We start from the raw sequence: 15,736 nt of genomic DNA, 5'->3' as shown, positions 1-15,736 counted from the left end.
ATGGTTGGTGTGTAAATCTGAATAACAGTCGTATTAACTGGTGTTCCTTGTAGGCATATCGATATTATCCTATCACTGACAGCACTGTACTTCAGGATAGATCTTGAAACGTGCTTTTTGACGATGAATGCAACACCATTCCTCTTCAAGTTGTCATTCCCAGCATAGTTAACTATAAGATTGTCCAATTCAAAATGGCCAATACCAGTCCATTTCAGCTCACTAATGCCTAGGATATCGATGTTCATGCGTTCCATTTCATTTTTGACAATTTCCAATTTTCCTAGATTCATACTTCATACATTCCAGGTTCCGATTACTAACTGATGTCTGCAGCTGTTTCTTCTCATTTTGAATCATGCCACATCAGCAAATGAAGGTCTTGAAAGCTTTATTCCATCCACGTCATTAAAGTCGACTCTACTTTGAGGAGGCAGCTCTTCCCCAGTCATCTTTTGAGTGCCTTCCAACCCGGGGGGCTCATCTTCCAGCACTATATCAGACAATGTTCCGCTGCTATTCATAAGGTTTTCACTGGCTAATGCTTTTCAGGAGTAGACTGCCGGGTCCTTCTTTCTAGTCTGTCTTAGTCTGGAAGCTCAGCTGAAACCTGTCCTCTATGGGTGACCCTGCTGGTATCTGAATACCAGTGACATAGCTTCCAGCATCACAGCAATATTCAAGCGCCCACAGTACGACAAACTGACAGACACGTAGGGGACACGTGGATAACCTTAAGATTTTATTAGGCCTTATTTCTTAATTAATTGCAACCACAGTTTTATTCCACACACCACACATCCATGGAACTTTGATATATGTCAATGAAAATTTTCTATACAGACCAAAGCTGTACTTAAAAAAAAAAAAAGATTCATTAAACATTATTTCTATTGGATGTACTTACAATTTGAAAATATTTAAGGATAATCTTAGTTATGGAGAGTAGGTTATTAAGAGGATATATTTCCTATTGGCTTAATAAATATTTACCACTTTTTAAACTATGAATATCTATTAAGTTCATGTAGTTCTATTATTAGAGGCTTAGAATATGTTTATGAACTGTTGTAACTCATAAAAAACTCACTGCCTTCCAGTCAATTCCAACTCATAGAGACCCGATAGGACAGAGTAGAACTGCCCCATAGAGTTTCCAAGGACAGCCTGGCAGATTTGAACTGCCAACCTCTTGGTTAGCAGCCGTAGCATTTAACCACTATGCCACCAGGGTTTCCTTGTAACTCCTAATACTACAAAATTCACAGTAACAAAATCATTAATTTGTATGCATTACCCACCAGAATATAGGCTTTATAGAAGAAAAGTCAATAGTAAATAATGTTTTTAACTTAAGTTCAGCTGAACAAATATAACTATAAAAGGAAAGATTAAAATACATTTCTGCTTTTCTCTCCTCCTTGCCCTCTCACACCTCGGATTTACAGTATGCTAAAACCCTGGTGGTTAAGTGCCACGACTGTTAACCAAAAGGTTGGCAGTTAGAATTCACCAGGTGCTCCTTGGAAAGGTGCAGTTCTACTCTGTCGTTTAGGGTCATTGTGAGTCAGAATTGACTCGATGGCAACGGGTTTGGTGTTTTTGGTTGGTTCTTCTATTATTCAGTGAAGGGAAATAAGACAGGCCCTTATTCATGTGGGACAAATAGCTATGCCATAAGCACAAATTACACTAATTACAGAATATAATTTTGTCATCTTTCTTTTCATAACCTAGCCATTTATACACTTTGATTTTTGACTTCCATTTGGATTTATTAACATTAAAGCTTTGTCATCGCTTATCTGTTTCTACAGACATTTTTACCTGAGGCAACTAAGTATAAAAACGTCATTGCATTCTTGCTTTACTGTGGCAAGAAAGCTTTAGTGTTCATTGGGCTTACAAAGTTTCATGGTTATTAAACTTCTTTACGTTACTGTAAAGTTTACTGTCCTTGGCATACTAATTTTAAATGCACTATCATCAAAGCCAATACACTGCACAGAAATGCATTAGCAGTAACACTCCAGTAAATTCTAGTTTTACTTATTGTTAATGTCTTTTTTTATTTTTTCCAAAAAGGATGCTCTCCTACACTGTATATGCAACAGAAGAAAATACTGTTTCATTCCCAGAAACAGTTATTCTTCTGAGCAACTGGATACTATGAGGCACGTAACTGGTCTGTTCCCCTCTTTGAACTTGCTACTAAGTTTAAAACCAAATGTGTGACTCATCTTAAGTATAATACACACATCCACATAGTTTCTTACAGCATATATATTATGGCTTCACATTATATTACCTCATTTCTCCATTTTTCCTCTCCATTTAAAAATTTATGCTATAACTTGCAGTAGCATTTTTCTAAGCCACCTTAAAAAAAATTAGGTCAGCATAAATACATTCAAATATAGTTCGAGAAAAATAACAGCATTAAAGTTAGTGGGTTTAGGTATCCACATTCTTCTTGCTAGAATCTGTGTTTCTAGGTATTTCATTCCCTTTCCCATATTTGTCTGACATTTTAGAGTAGGATTTGCCATATTCTAGCAAATTATCTTTCTGTGTTATCTATGCTAAAAGCTTTCTTTGCATTAATCAGTTAATCAAGAATTGATCGCACCCCCTCGCTTCCTTCCTCTTTGCCAGGGACAAAGGAAATGGGGAATGATGTGCCCAAGGCCAAGCTTTTGGGAGACTCGTTACACAGTGGGGGAATCAAGCATCAAAATAAATTATGATGGTTATAGATTGAAACTCTCTGAATAAAATAGGAATCTTGAGTCCAAATAGATGTATATGAATGAATGAATCGGTGAGAAGGGAGCTCTATGAAGCCTCAATCACAAAATACCTATTAATTATAATTTTACAATGGAGAAACCTGGCAGACACCATCTTAACAAAAAAATAAGAGGTAACATCACCAGTAAAACTCTACTATGATGCACTGAAAAGAACACAACATCACTTTTGTGGTATTCCTGACAAAAATGCATAAACCATGAAAAATTTCAGCCAAATCTAAATTTAGGAACATTCTGCAAAGTAATTACTCACTATTCAAGGATGGGTGAAAATGCTCTATAACTGCAAACTTGCATCAATAACAATATAGATGGTCTGAAGCCTGAAGGAAAGGCACATTTTCAACTAAATGTAGCCATTTGAAACATAGCTTTAGCTGGGCACTCTATCCATTTATTTACTTATCCACTCATTCATTCACTTACGTATTCATTCAGCAATTATTTATTGAGTACCTACTATGAACCAGGCACTGTGCTAAATATTGTTAGTAAAATGATGAATAAAAGTTAAATAGTTCTACGTAAGTACTTTAGAACGGTGGTTGTACAGTGAGATATTAATAGCTAAATGTGGGCTTAAAGTAGATGGAATTTCCTTGAGTCTTGAAGCTCAATTTCCTTTTTGAACAGATTCAAAGAAGCCAGGCTTAGAACTACACACTTGAACTGGCATTTTGCTTTGCCCCAACATGAAGGTATCTAATTCAAATTTATTAAATGATATAAAATTTAGCATTCCCAATAAATTTCGATAACAGAATTAACCATAAAAGTGATCACGTAAACATTAACTTGAACATATCAACTGAGCTTTCTAATGTGAGACAGTAGCTGGAATACTATGGTATAAATTTTTTCCTTGACAAAAGCTGTAAGACCAAATTCCTGGTAAGTTACAAAATCAGTAAAATATAAGAAGATTTGGAAGAGATGGAGCCAACATGGTGCTATAGACAGAAGCACCATGCTGTCCCTCTGCAGCAAAAACCTGAAAAACTAAGTAAAAGAAATGCAGACATCAGTCCTGGAACCCTATGCATCAAACAAAGGGAAAATGAACTCAATCATGCACTGAATGGAGTAAGAAACTGACAGAGAACAGATAATGAGGAGAGCTATGGAGTAGAGGTCCCCTACCAGCTAATGCGGCACGGATTTGCAGTCTTGGACTTCAGCTGCCAAGGAACACAGACGGGGAGTATGGGAAGGCAACATTATGGAGCTCCCAACAAGAGAAAGAGTACTCAATAGCCAGGGAAACACACTTTCCCACCCCCACCCTTCCTCCCTGAACGAGGCCTCCGCTGCTTTCCAACAGGCCACAGATGCTTGGCTGGAGAGATACCAGCTCCCTGCCACACAGATTTGCCATCCTGGACCTCAGCCACCAAAGGACCACGGACAGCTTCAAGGAGCTCCCAACAGGAGACAGAGCACCCAGGAACCAAGGATACATACTTTCTCATCCCCCCATCCTTCTTCCCTCTACGTGGCCTCCGCTGCTTGCCAATGGGCCATGGTTGCTCAGCCAGAGAGACATCAGCTCACTGCCGCCTGGATGTGCCCCATCACCACAGGCCGACCCCTTCAGTACCATTTTTTTTTGTTACTGTTTTTTGGCTTTTTTTGTTGCTTCTCTCTCTCTCTCTCTCTCTTCCTTCCTTCCTTTCTTTCCTTTCTCCTGCTCAGCTAACCATGTGTGCCATCCCCTCCCCTTCTCGATGGGCTGTACCACACTGCTTGGCTAGAAAGCCGTGGGTGCATGGCCACCTCAGGTCTGTACTGCCCCTGCTGGCAGGCTTCCTCCGCCTTTTTTAATTTTATTTCTGGTTTCTTCTCTCTCTCTCTCTCCCTTCCTTCCTTTCCTTTCTCTAGTCCATCTAGCCCATAAGGTGCCCCTCCCCCTTCTCAATAGGCAGTGTTGTAGCACTCCACCAACTGGCTTGCTCAGCGCCGTATTTTTTGGTTTGCTTTGTTCTTTTTGTTTTTTTCCTGTTTCTTCTCTCTCCTTCCTTTCCTTTTTCCCGGCCACCTAGCCCTGTGCACTGCTCAGCTGGAGAGTCACTGGCACACAGCCTCCGCAGGTCTGTGCTGCTGTCACTGGCCAGCTCCCTTGGAGACATTTACTGTTTGCTTGTGATTTTTTTTCTTTTTTTGTTGCTGTTGCCTCATTTTTTCTCCCTTCCTTTCCTTTCTCCCACCCACCTAGCCCCATGTGCTGCCCCTCCCTTCTTGGTAGGCTGTGCTGTACTGCTCGGCTGGAGAGTCTCTGGCACACGGCCTCCCCTGGTCTGCATTGCCCCCACAGGCTGGCTCTCTCAGTGCCATGTTTTTTATTTTCCTTTATCTTTCCATTTCTCCCTTTTACTTCTCCCTCCCACCTAGGCCCTGAGCTGCCTATGCCCCTTCCTGATGCCCCCTCCATGCTGCCCTGCAAGAAAGACATCACCTTGCTGCCACCCCAATTCCACCCCACCCCCAATGGCCAGCTTCCCCACCACATTTACTCATTTTTGTTCTTGTTTTTATTTTATTATCTTTTCTGTTTGTTGGCAGGTTTCTTCTCTTTCCCCTCTTTGCTTTCCTTCCTCATGCCCACCTAGCACTGTGTGCCACGTATAGCCCTTCTCGACAAGCTAAGCCACACCATTCAGCCAGAGAGCCACTGGCACATGGCCACACCAGGTCTTCCCCACCCCGACTCGCTGAATCCTACTGCACTGCCATTTTATTTCCTTTTTTCCTTCCTTCTTTCTTTTTTCCTTTTGTTTCTATCTTTTCTTTCACTCACCCACTTAGCTCCGTACAACATATCCTCTCCCTTCCCTCCTGCCTATCTGCAGCGTGTAATGCTGTGCCCCCGAGCAACACCGAGGTGGTCCCCTGGACCCTACCTTATGCCACAAACTACCCATTCCCCCCACATTGGACCCATCCTCCTGCACCATAGCTGAGTGACCAGCCCTGCCTACCAAGAAAAGGTGGTAAGAAGTTTCATAACCAAGGCGAGGAAGCAACAAAATACGCCCAGACTGCCTGTCTAGATATAACCAAATAAAACAAAAAAAGCAGGACATAACAAACAAATCTACAATTAATAAATGAAGAAAATAATTCCTGAATATCTTGGAGGCAGGAGACAACATCCAAATATATATATTAAACAAAACAAAACAAAACAGGACAGGATGGCACCAGAAAGCAAACAAAATAGAACACTGGATGACCTTCCAGCAGAAGAAAAGGCACTGGAACTACCTGATAGGGAATTCAAAACTCTAATATGCAGGGTTCGCCAAGACATGAAGGAAAATGAAGCCAATAATAATGAGAGAAAAAAAAAAAAAGACAAAATCATGGAAAACACAGACAAAACAATAGAAGAACTCAGGAAAATAAAACAGGAAGAAAATGTCAAAATAAATAAACAACTAGAAATCATACAAAAACAGCAATAAGAAATCTAAAAGATAAACAAGATTTCAGAAATGAACAATGCAATAGAAGGTTTTAGGAGCAAACGTGAAACAATACGAGACAGGATCAGCAAAACTGAAGACAAATCCTTGGATAATATCAAGGATATTATCCTTGATATTTGTTTGAGGAGAACATCAGAGAAAAGAATAAAGAAAAATGAAGAAACCCTGAGAATGATGTGGGATACAATCAAAAGTAAAAGTCTGTGTGTAATCAGAGTTCCAGAAATGGGGGAGAGAGAAAACGGAAAACACAGAGAGGATCACTGAAGATTTTCTGACGGAAAACTTCCCTGATATCATGAAAGATGAAAAGCCAATCATCCAAGATGCTCAACGAGCCCCATACAGGACAGACTGCCAAAAGAAAATCACCAGGACATATCATAATCACATTCGCTAAAATCAAAGACAAAGAATCCAAACAGCAGCTCAAGGAAAACAAAAAGTCACATAAAAAGGGGAAACATTAAGACTAAGCTCTGATTACTCAGCAGATGCCATGCAGGAAAGAAGGCAATGTGATGATACATAAAATCTTGAAAGAAAAAAACTGCCACCCAAGCATAAATATATCCTGCAAAACTCTTGCTCAAATATGACAGTGAATAAAAACCCTTCCATATAAACAGAAATTTAGGGGGATATGCAAAAACCAAACCAAACATACAAGAGTTATTAAAGGGACCCCTTCAGTTAGAGAACCAACATCATCAGACAACTACCTGAATCTATGACACAAGAGACTGTCAGCCAGATATCAACCTAGATAATGAACTCTCAAGGATAAAATAAATTTAGAGATTTGAAACAGGGAATTAGAGAAGTCAATCTGTAAATGACAACAATGTCAGAATAATAAAACAGTGAGTAAACGGTGTAAGTACAGAACTTGTAAATGGAAAGGAGGTCAAGGCATTATCAAGTAATAAAAGACTGGTTCGAACTTAGGAATACAGGGGTATATTTCAAGGTAACCACGAAGAAAGTTAACAAATCTACTCATCAAAAAAAAAAGAAACGGGCGGGGGCCAAGATGGCGGACTAGGTGGACGCTACCGCGGATCCCTCTTGCAACAAAGACTCGGAAAAACAAGGGAATCGATCACATACATAACAATCTACAAACTCTGAACAACAAGCACAGACTTAGAGACGGAAAACGAACAAATACGGGCAGACAGCGACTGTTTTCAGAACTAGGAGCCAGCGCACCAGGCAGGTGACCTTCGGAGCTCGATCGGGGGCAGAGCCCAGGGGGGCAGACGGCACAGAAAGGGGGCCCACCCCTTCCCCCCCGAACCCATCCCGGGAGGAAGCCTAGCAGGTTGGCGCGGGCGGCGTAGGGACGCAGCCGGAGGGAGAAGCACCCGGGAGGCAGTGACTGATCTGGGAGGGGGGAGAACAGCGTCCCAGCTGGGGTGCCGTCCCGCCGGGAGTTAGGTGAGAAGCCGACGGGGCGCGAGCGGGTGGGGGGTCAACTATATTTCCCTAAAGTGACCCCAGGGCGGGGCCCACACGTTCGTGCGGGAGGACGCACACCCAGTCCGCGCGTGTGGCACGGCACACCAGAGGGAGAAATCCCCGGAAGAGTCTGGTCTCAAAACAGGGAAAGCAGCATCCCAGACGGGCAGCCATTCCGCTGGGATCTGGGCACGCGCGCGCACACGCGGGCGGGGCATGAGCGCGGGGTCCATTTTTATTACCCTGAATTGACCCATGGGGCGGGACCACCTGGTCGTGCGAGTGACGCCCTCCCAGTTTGCGCGAGAGGTGTGGCACACCGGAAGGAGAAGTCCCCGGGAGGAACTGATTGGTCCCGAAGCGCAGAAAGTACCGTCCCAGACAGGGTGCCGTCTTGCCGGGGCTTGGGCGCACGCACGAGCGGGGCGTGAGCGCAGAGTCCATTTTTATTGCCCTGAATTGACCCAGGGGGCGGGCCCACCTGGCCGTGCAGGTGACCCCAAACCAGTTCGCGCGAGAGGTGTGGCGCTCTGGAAGGAGAAGTCCCGGGGAGGAAGTGACTGGTTCCCGAACAGGGAAAGCAGCGTCTTAACCCAGAAGTCATCCCGCTGGGATTTGGGCGCGCGCACAGGCGGGGCGTGACCGCGGGACCTAATTATAATCGCCTGAATAGACCCTGGGGGCGGGCCCACCCGTTCGTGCGGGAAACGCCCACCCAGTGCCCACGAGCGGTGCCGCGCACCGGAGGAAGTCCCCAGGAGGAATTGACTGGTTTCCGAACAAGGAAAGCAGTGTCCTAGCCAGGGACCCGTCCAGCCCGGATTTTGGCGAACGGGGGCGGAGCGTGAACGTGTTGTTCAGCTCTATATTCTGTGGTGCTACACTCCTAGCTCTCAGATCCCTCCCCCACCCCCCCCAGGCGACCCCATTAACATCCGAATACCCGGAGCCAGAGAGAGAATTCAGATACGGATCTGACTGCATTTTTTTTTAGCTGACTACTTGGAAAATCTAGTTTCCCAGTGATGGCTCGGAGACAGCAGTCCATATCAAACCACATAAAGAAACAGACCATGACAGCTTCTACAACCCCCCAAACAAAACAATCAAAATCTTTCCCAAATGAAGATACAATCCTGGAATTATCAGACACAGAATATAAAAAACTAATTTACAGAATGCTTAAAGATATCACAAATGAAATTAGGATAAATGCAGAAAAAGCCAAGGAACACACTGATAAAACTGTTGAAGAACTCAAAAAGATTATTCAAGAACATACTGGAAAAATTAACAAGTTGCAAGAATCCATAGAGAGACAGCATGTAGAAATCCAAAAGATTAACAATAAAATTACAGAATTTGACAACGCAATAGAAAGTCAGAGGAGCAGACTCGAGCAATTAGAATGTAGACTGGGACTTCTGGAGGACCAGGCAAACAACACCAACATAGCTGAAAAAAAATCAGATAAAAGAATTAAAAAAAATGAAGAAACCCTAAGAATCATGTGGGACTCTATCAAGAAGGATAACTTGCGAGTAATTGGAGTCCCAGAACAGGGAGCGGGGACAGAAAACACAGAGAAAATAGTTGAAGAACTCCTGACACAAAACTTCCCTGACATCATGAAAGAAGAAAGGATATCTATCCAAGATGCTCATCGAACCCCATTTAAGATTGATCCAAAAAGAAAAACACCAAGACACATCATCATCAAACTTGCCAAAACCAAAGACAAACAGAAAATTTTAAAAGCAGCTAGGGAGAAAAGAAAGGTTTCCTTCAAGGGAGAATCAATAAGAATAAGTTCAGACTACTCAGCAGAAACCATGCAGGCAAGAAGGGAATGGGACGACATATACAGAGCACTAAACAAGAAAAACTGCCAACCAAGGATCATATATCCAGCAAAACTCTCTCTGAAATATGAAGGAGAAATTAAGATATTTACAGATAAACACAAGTTTAGAGAATTTGCAAAAACTAAACCAAGACTGCAAGAAATGCTAAAGGAGATTGTTTGGCCGGATGACCAATAATATCAGGTACCAGCACAATACAAGGTCACAAAACAGAACGTCCTGATATCAACGCAACTCAAACAGGGAAAGCACAAAAACAAACAAATTAAGACTAATTCTAAAAAATAAATAAATAAACAAAATAATACACACAACAGGAAATCATGGAAATCAATAGATAAACGATCAAAATAATCAAAAACAGGGACTAAATATAGGAGGCATTGAACTGCCAGATGGAGAGTGATACAAGGCGAAATAGAAGGATACAAGTTAGGTTTTTACTTAGAAAAATAGGGGTAAATAAAAAGGTAACCACAAAACGGAATATCAATCCCATAACTCAAGAAAAAAGCCAAGAAAAACGTAACGACTCAATAAACACAAAGTTAAACATTATGAAAATGAGGATCTCACAAGCTACTAAGAAAAACGTCTCAGCACAAAAAAGCATGTGGAAAAATGAAATGGCCAACAACACACATGAAAAGGCATCAAAATGACAGCACTAAAAACTTACTTATCTATAATTACGCTGAATGTAAATGGACTAAATGCACCAATAAAGAGACAGAGAGTCACGGACTGGATAAAAAAACACGATCCATCTATATGCTGCCTACAAGAGACACACCTTAGACTTAGAGACACAAACAAACTAAAACTCAAAGGATGGAAAAAAATATATCAAGCAAACAATAAGCAAAATAGAAGAGGAGTAGCAATATTAATTTCTGACAAAATAGACTTTAGACTTAAATCCGCCACAAAGGATAAAGAAGGACACTATATAATGATAAAAGGGACAACTGATCAGGAAGACATAACCATATTAAATATTTACGCACCTAATGACAGGGCTGCAAGATACATAAATCAAATTTTAACAGAATTGAAAAGTGAGATAGACACCTCCACATATATAGTAGGAGACTTCAACACACCACTTTCGGAGAAGGACAGGACATCCAGTAAGAAGCTCAATAGAGACACGGAAGACCTACTTACAACAATCAACCAACTTGACCTCATTGACTTATACAGAACTCTCCACCCAACTGCTGCAAAATATACTTTTTTTTCTAGCGCACATGGAACATTCTCTAGAATAGACCACATATTAGGGCATAAAACAAATCTTTCCAGAATCCAAAACATCGAAATATTACAAAGCATCTTCTCAGACCACAAGGCAATGAAGCTAGAAATCAATAACAGAAAAACTAGGAAAAAGAAATCAAATACTTGGAAAATGAACAATACCCTCCTGAAAAAAGACTGGGTTATAGAAGACATCAAGGAGGGAATAAGGAAATTCTTAGAAAGCAACGAGAATGAAAATACTTCCTATCAAAACCTCTGGGACACAGCAAAAGCAGTGCTCAGAGGCCAATTTATATCGATAAATGCACACATACAAAAAGAAGAAAGAGACAAAATCAGAGAACTGTCCCGACAACTTGAGCAAATAGAAAGTGAGCAACAAAAGAATCCATCAGGCACCCGAAGAAAACAAATAATAAAAATTAGAGCTGAACTAAATGAATTAGAGAACAGAAAAACAAAGAATCAACAAAGCCAAAAGCTGGTTCTTTGAAAAAATTAACAAAATTGATAAACCATTGGCTAGACTGACTAAAGAAAAACAGGAAAGGAAACAAATAACCCGAATAAGAAACGAGAAGGACCACATCACAACAGAACCAAATGAAATCAAAAGAATCATATCAGATTACTACATAAAATTGTACTCTAACAAATTTGAAAACCTAGAAGAAATGGATAAATTCTTGGAACAATACTACTTACCTAAACTAACACATTCAGAAGTAGAACAACTAAATAGACCCATAACAAAAAAAGAGATTGAAACGGTAATCAAAAAACTCCCAACAAAAAAAAGTCCTGGCCCAGATGGCTTCACTGCAGAGTTCTACCAAACCTTCAGGGAAGACTTAACACCATTACTATTGAAGGTATTTCAAAGTATAGAAAAAGACGGAATACTACCCAACTCATTCTATGAAGCTACCATCTCCCTGATACCAAAACCAGGTAAAGACATTACAAAAAAAGAAAATTTTAGACCTATATCCCTCGTGAACATAGACGCAAAAATCCTTAATAAAATTCTAGCCAATAGAATCCAACAACACATCAAAAAAATAATTCACCCTGATCAAGTGGGATTTATACCAGGTATGCAAGGCTGGTTTAATATCAGAAAAACCATTAATGTAATCCATCACATAAATAAAACAAAAGACAAAAACCACATGATCTTATCAATTGATACAGAAAAGGCATTTGACAAAGTCCAACACCCATTTATGATAAAAACTCTCACCAAAATAGGAATTGAAGGAAAATTCCTCAACATAATAAAGGGCATATATGCAAAGCCGACGGCCAATATCCCTCTAAATGGAGAGAACCTGAAAGCATTTCCCTTGAGAACGGGAACCAGACAAGGATGCCCTTTATCACCACTCTTATTCAACATCGTACTTGAAGTCCTAGCCAGAGCAATTAGGCTAGACAAAGAAATAAAGGGTATCCAGATTGGTAAGGAGGAAGTAAAGCTATCACTATTTGCAGATGACATGATCGTATACATGGAAAACCCTAAGGAATCCTCCAGAAAACTATTGAAACTAATAGAAGAGTTTGGAAGAGTCTCAGGATATAAAATAAACATACAAAAATCACTTGGATTCCTCTACATCAACAAAAAGAACACCGAAGAGGAAATAACCAAATCAATACCATTCACAGTAGCCCCCAAGAAGATAAAATCTTAGGAATAAATCTTACCAAGGATGTAAAAGACCTATACAAAGAAAACTATAAAACTCTGCTACAAGAAATTCAAAAGGACACACTTAAATGGAAAAACATACCCTGCTCATGGATAGGAAGACTTAACATAGTAAAAATGTCTATTCTACCAAAAGCCATTTATACATACAACGCACTTCCAATCCAAATACCAATGTCATACTTTAAGGGAATAGAGAAACAAATCACTAATTTCATATGGAAAGGAAAGAACCCCCGGATAAGCAAAACATTACTGAAAAAGAAGAAGAAAGTGGGAGGCCTCACCCTACCTGATTTCAGAACCTATTATATAGCTACAGTAGTCAAAACAGCCTGGTACTGGTACAACAACAGGCACATAGACCAATGGAACAGAATTGAGAATCCAGATATAAATCCATCCATTTATGAGCAGCTGATATTTGACAAAGGACCAGTGTCAGTCAATTGGGGAAATAATAGTCTTTTTAACAAATGGTGCTGGCATACCTGGATATCCATTTGCAAAAGAATGAAACAGGACCCATACCTCACACCATGCACAAAAACTAACTCCAAGTGGATCAAAGACCTAAACATAAAGACTAAAACGATAAAAATCATGGAAGAAAAAATAGGATCTACCCTAGGAGCCCTAATACAGGGCATAAACAGAATACAAAACATTGCCAAAAATGATGAAGAGAAACCAGATAACTGGGAGCTCCTAAAAATCAAACACCTATGCTCATCTAAAGACTTCACCAAAAGAGTAAAAAGACCACCTACAGATTGGGAAAGAATATTCAGCTATGACATCTCAGACCAGCGCCTGATCTCTAAAATCTATATGATTCTGTCAAAACTCAACCACAAAAAGACAAACAACCCAATCAAGAAGTGGGCAAAGGATATGAACACACATTTCACTAAGGAAGATATTCAGGCAGCCAACAGATACATGAGAAAATGCTCACGATCATTAGCCATTAGAGAAATGCAAATTAAAACTACGATGAGATTCCATCTGACACCAACTAGACTGGCATTAATTCAAAAAACACAAAATAATAAATGTTGGAGAGGCTGCGGAGAGACTGGAACTCTCATACACTGCTGGTGGGGTTGTAAAATGGTACAACCACTTTGGAAATCCATCTGGCGTTATCTTAAACAGTTAGAAATAGAACTACCATACAACCCAGAAATCCCACTCCTCGGAATATACCCTAAAAATACAAGACCCTTCACACAAACAGATATATGCACACCCATGTTTATTGCAGCTCTGTTTACAATAGCAAAAAGCTGGAAGCAACCAAGATGTCCATCAACGGACGAATGGGTAAATAAATTGTGGTATATTCACACAATGGAATACTACGCATCGATAAAGAACAGTGACGAATCTCTGAAACACTTCATAACATGGAGGAATCTGGAAGGCATTATGCTGAGCGAAATGAGTCAGTTGCAAAAGGACAAATATTGTATAAGACCACTATTATAAGATCTTGAGAAATAGAAAAAACGGAAAAGAACACATACTTTTGTGGTTACAAAGGGGGGAGGGAGGGAGGGAGGGAGGGAGGGAGGGAGGGAGGGAGAGGGCTTTTTATTGATCAATCTGTAGATGGGAACTGCTTTGGGTGAAGGGAAAGACAACACTCAAAACATGGAAGGTCAGCCTAATTGGACAGGATTAAAAGTAAAGAGGTTTCCGAGATAAAATGAAAGCTTCAAAGGATAGCGAAGCAGGGGCTGGGGTCTGGGGAACTTGGTTTGAGAGGACTTCTAAATCAATGGGCAAAACAATTCTATTATGAAAACACTCTGCATCCCACTTTGAATTGTGGCACCTGGGGTCCTAAATGCCAACAAGCAGCCATCTAAAATACATTAATTGGTCTCAACCCACCGGGAGCAAAGGCAAAGGAAGAACACCAAGGTCACACGACAACTAAGAACCCAAGAGACAGAAAGGGCCACTTGAACCAGAGACCTACAATATCCTGAGACCAGAAGAACTAGTTGGTGCCCGGCCACAATCGATGTCTGCCCTGTCAGGGAACACAACAGACAACTCCTGAGGGAGCAGGAGACCAATGGGATGCAGACCCCAAATTCTCATTAAAAGACCACACCTAATGGTATGATTGCGACTAGAGGAATCCCAGAGACAATGCTCCCCAGAACTTCTGATGGCACAGGACAGGAACCATTCCCGAAGACAAATCATCAGGCATGAAAAGGACTGGTCAGTGGGGGGGAGAGAGATACTGATGAAGAGTGAGCTAATTAAATCAGGTGGACACAGGAGAGTGTGTTGGCAACTCTTGACTGGAGGGGGGATGGGAAGATAGAGAGAGAGGGAAGAAGGTAAAATTGGCACGAAACAAGAGACTGTAAGGGCTGACTCAATAGGGGGAGAGCAAGTGGGAGAAGGGAGTAAGATGTATGTAAACCTACATGTGACAGACTGATTGGAATGGTAAATGTTCACTTGAAGCTTAATAAAAATTTAAAAAAAAAAAAAAAGAAGAAAAACATAAAGTCTCAGTGAACATAAAATCTATAAAAAATGAAAGAAATGAAAAAAAAATCCACAAGCAAAAGGAATTCAGCACAGAAGAGTAAGAGGAACAAAGAAAACAGCATCACAAAAAAGCACTACAAAATGACAGCAATAAACTCCCATCTATAAATAATCACACTGAACATAATGGATTAAACGAACCCATAAAGAGACAGACAGTGACAGAATGGATTAAAAAACAGGACTCATCAAATTGCTGTTGACAAGAGACACACCTTAGAAATGAGGATATAAATATATTAAAAGTCAAAAGATGGGAAAAAATATATATCAACCAAACAGCTACCAAAAAGGAGCAAGAGTGGCAATACTAATCAGATAAAAAAGATGTTAAGACAAAATCAACCATCAAAGACACAGAAGGATGTTACCCAATGATTAAAGAGACAACCCACCATGAGGACATAACCATAATAAATATCTATGCACCTGAGGACAGAGCTCCAAAATACATAAAACAAACTCTAACAGTACTGAAAACAGAAACTGACTGTTCCACAATAGTAGTAGGAAGCTTCAACACACCACTATTGGTAAAGGACAGAACATCAAGAAAGA

The 15,736-nt window shown here is 40.7% G+C and overlaps 1 protein-coding gene across 3 annotated transcripts in view; it reads right to left on the bottom strand.

Moving 5' to 3' along the window:
* MICU2 (mitochondrial calcium uptake 2) overlaps window positions 1-15,736 on the bottom strand; it is a 254,652-nt gene that overhangs the window by 212,568 nt on the left and 26,348 nt on the right. The gene's annotated exons all lie outside the window — the stretch shown is intronic.

Source organism: Loxodonta africana, chromosome 23 (genome assembly GCF_030014295.1).
Source record: "Loxodonta africana isolate mLoxAfr1 chromosome 23, mLoxAfr1.hap2, whole genome shotgun sequence".
Classification (NCBI taxonomy): Eukaryota; Metazoa; Chordata; class Mammalia; order Proboscidea; family Elephantidae; genus Loxodonta; species Loxodonta africana.
The sequence above is the reverse complement of the archived record's forward strand: the minus strand, read 5'-3'. Positions and strand labels throughout refer to the sequence as shown.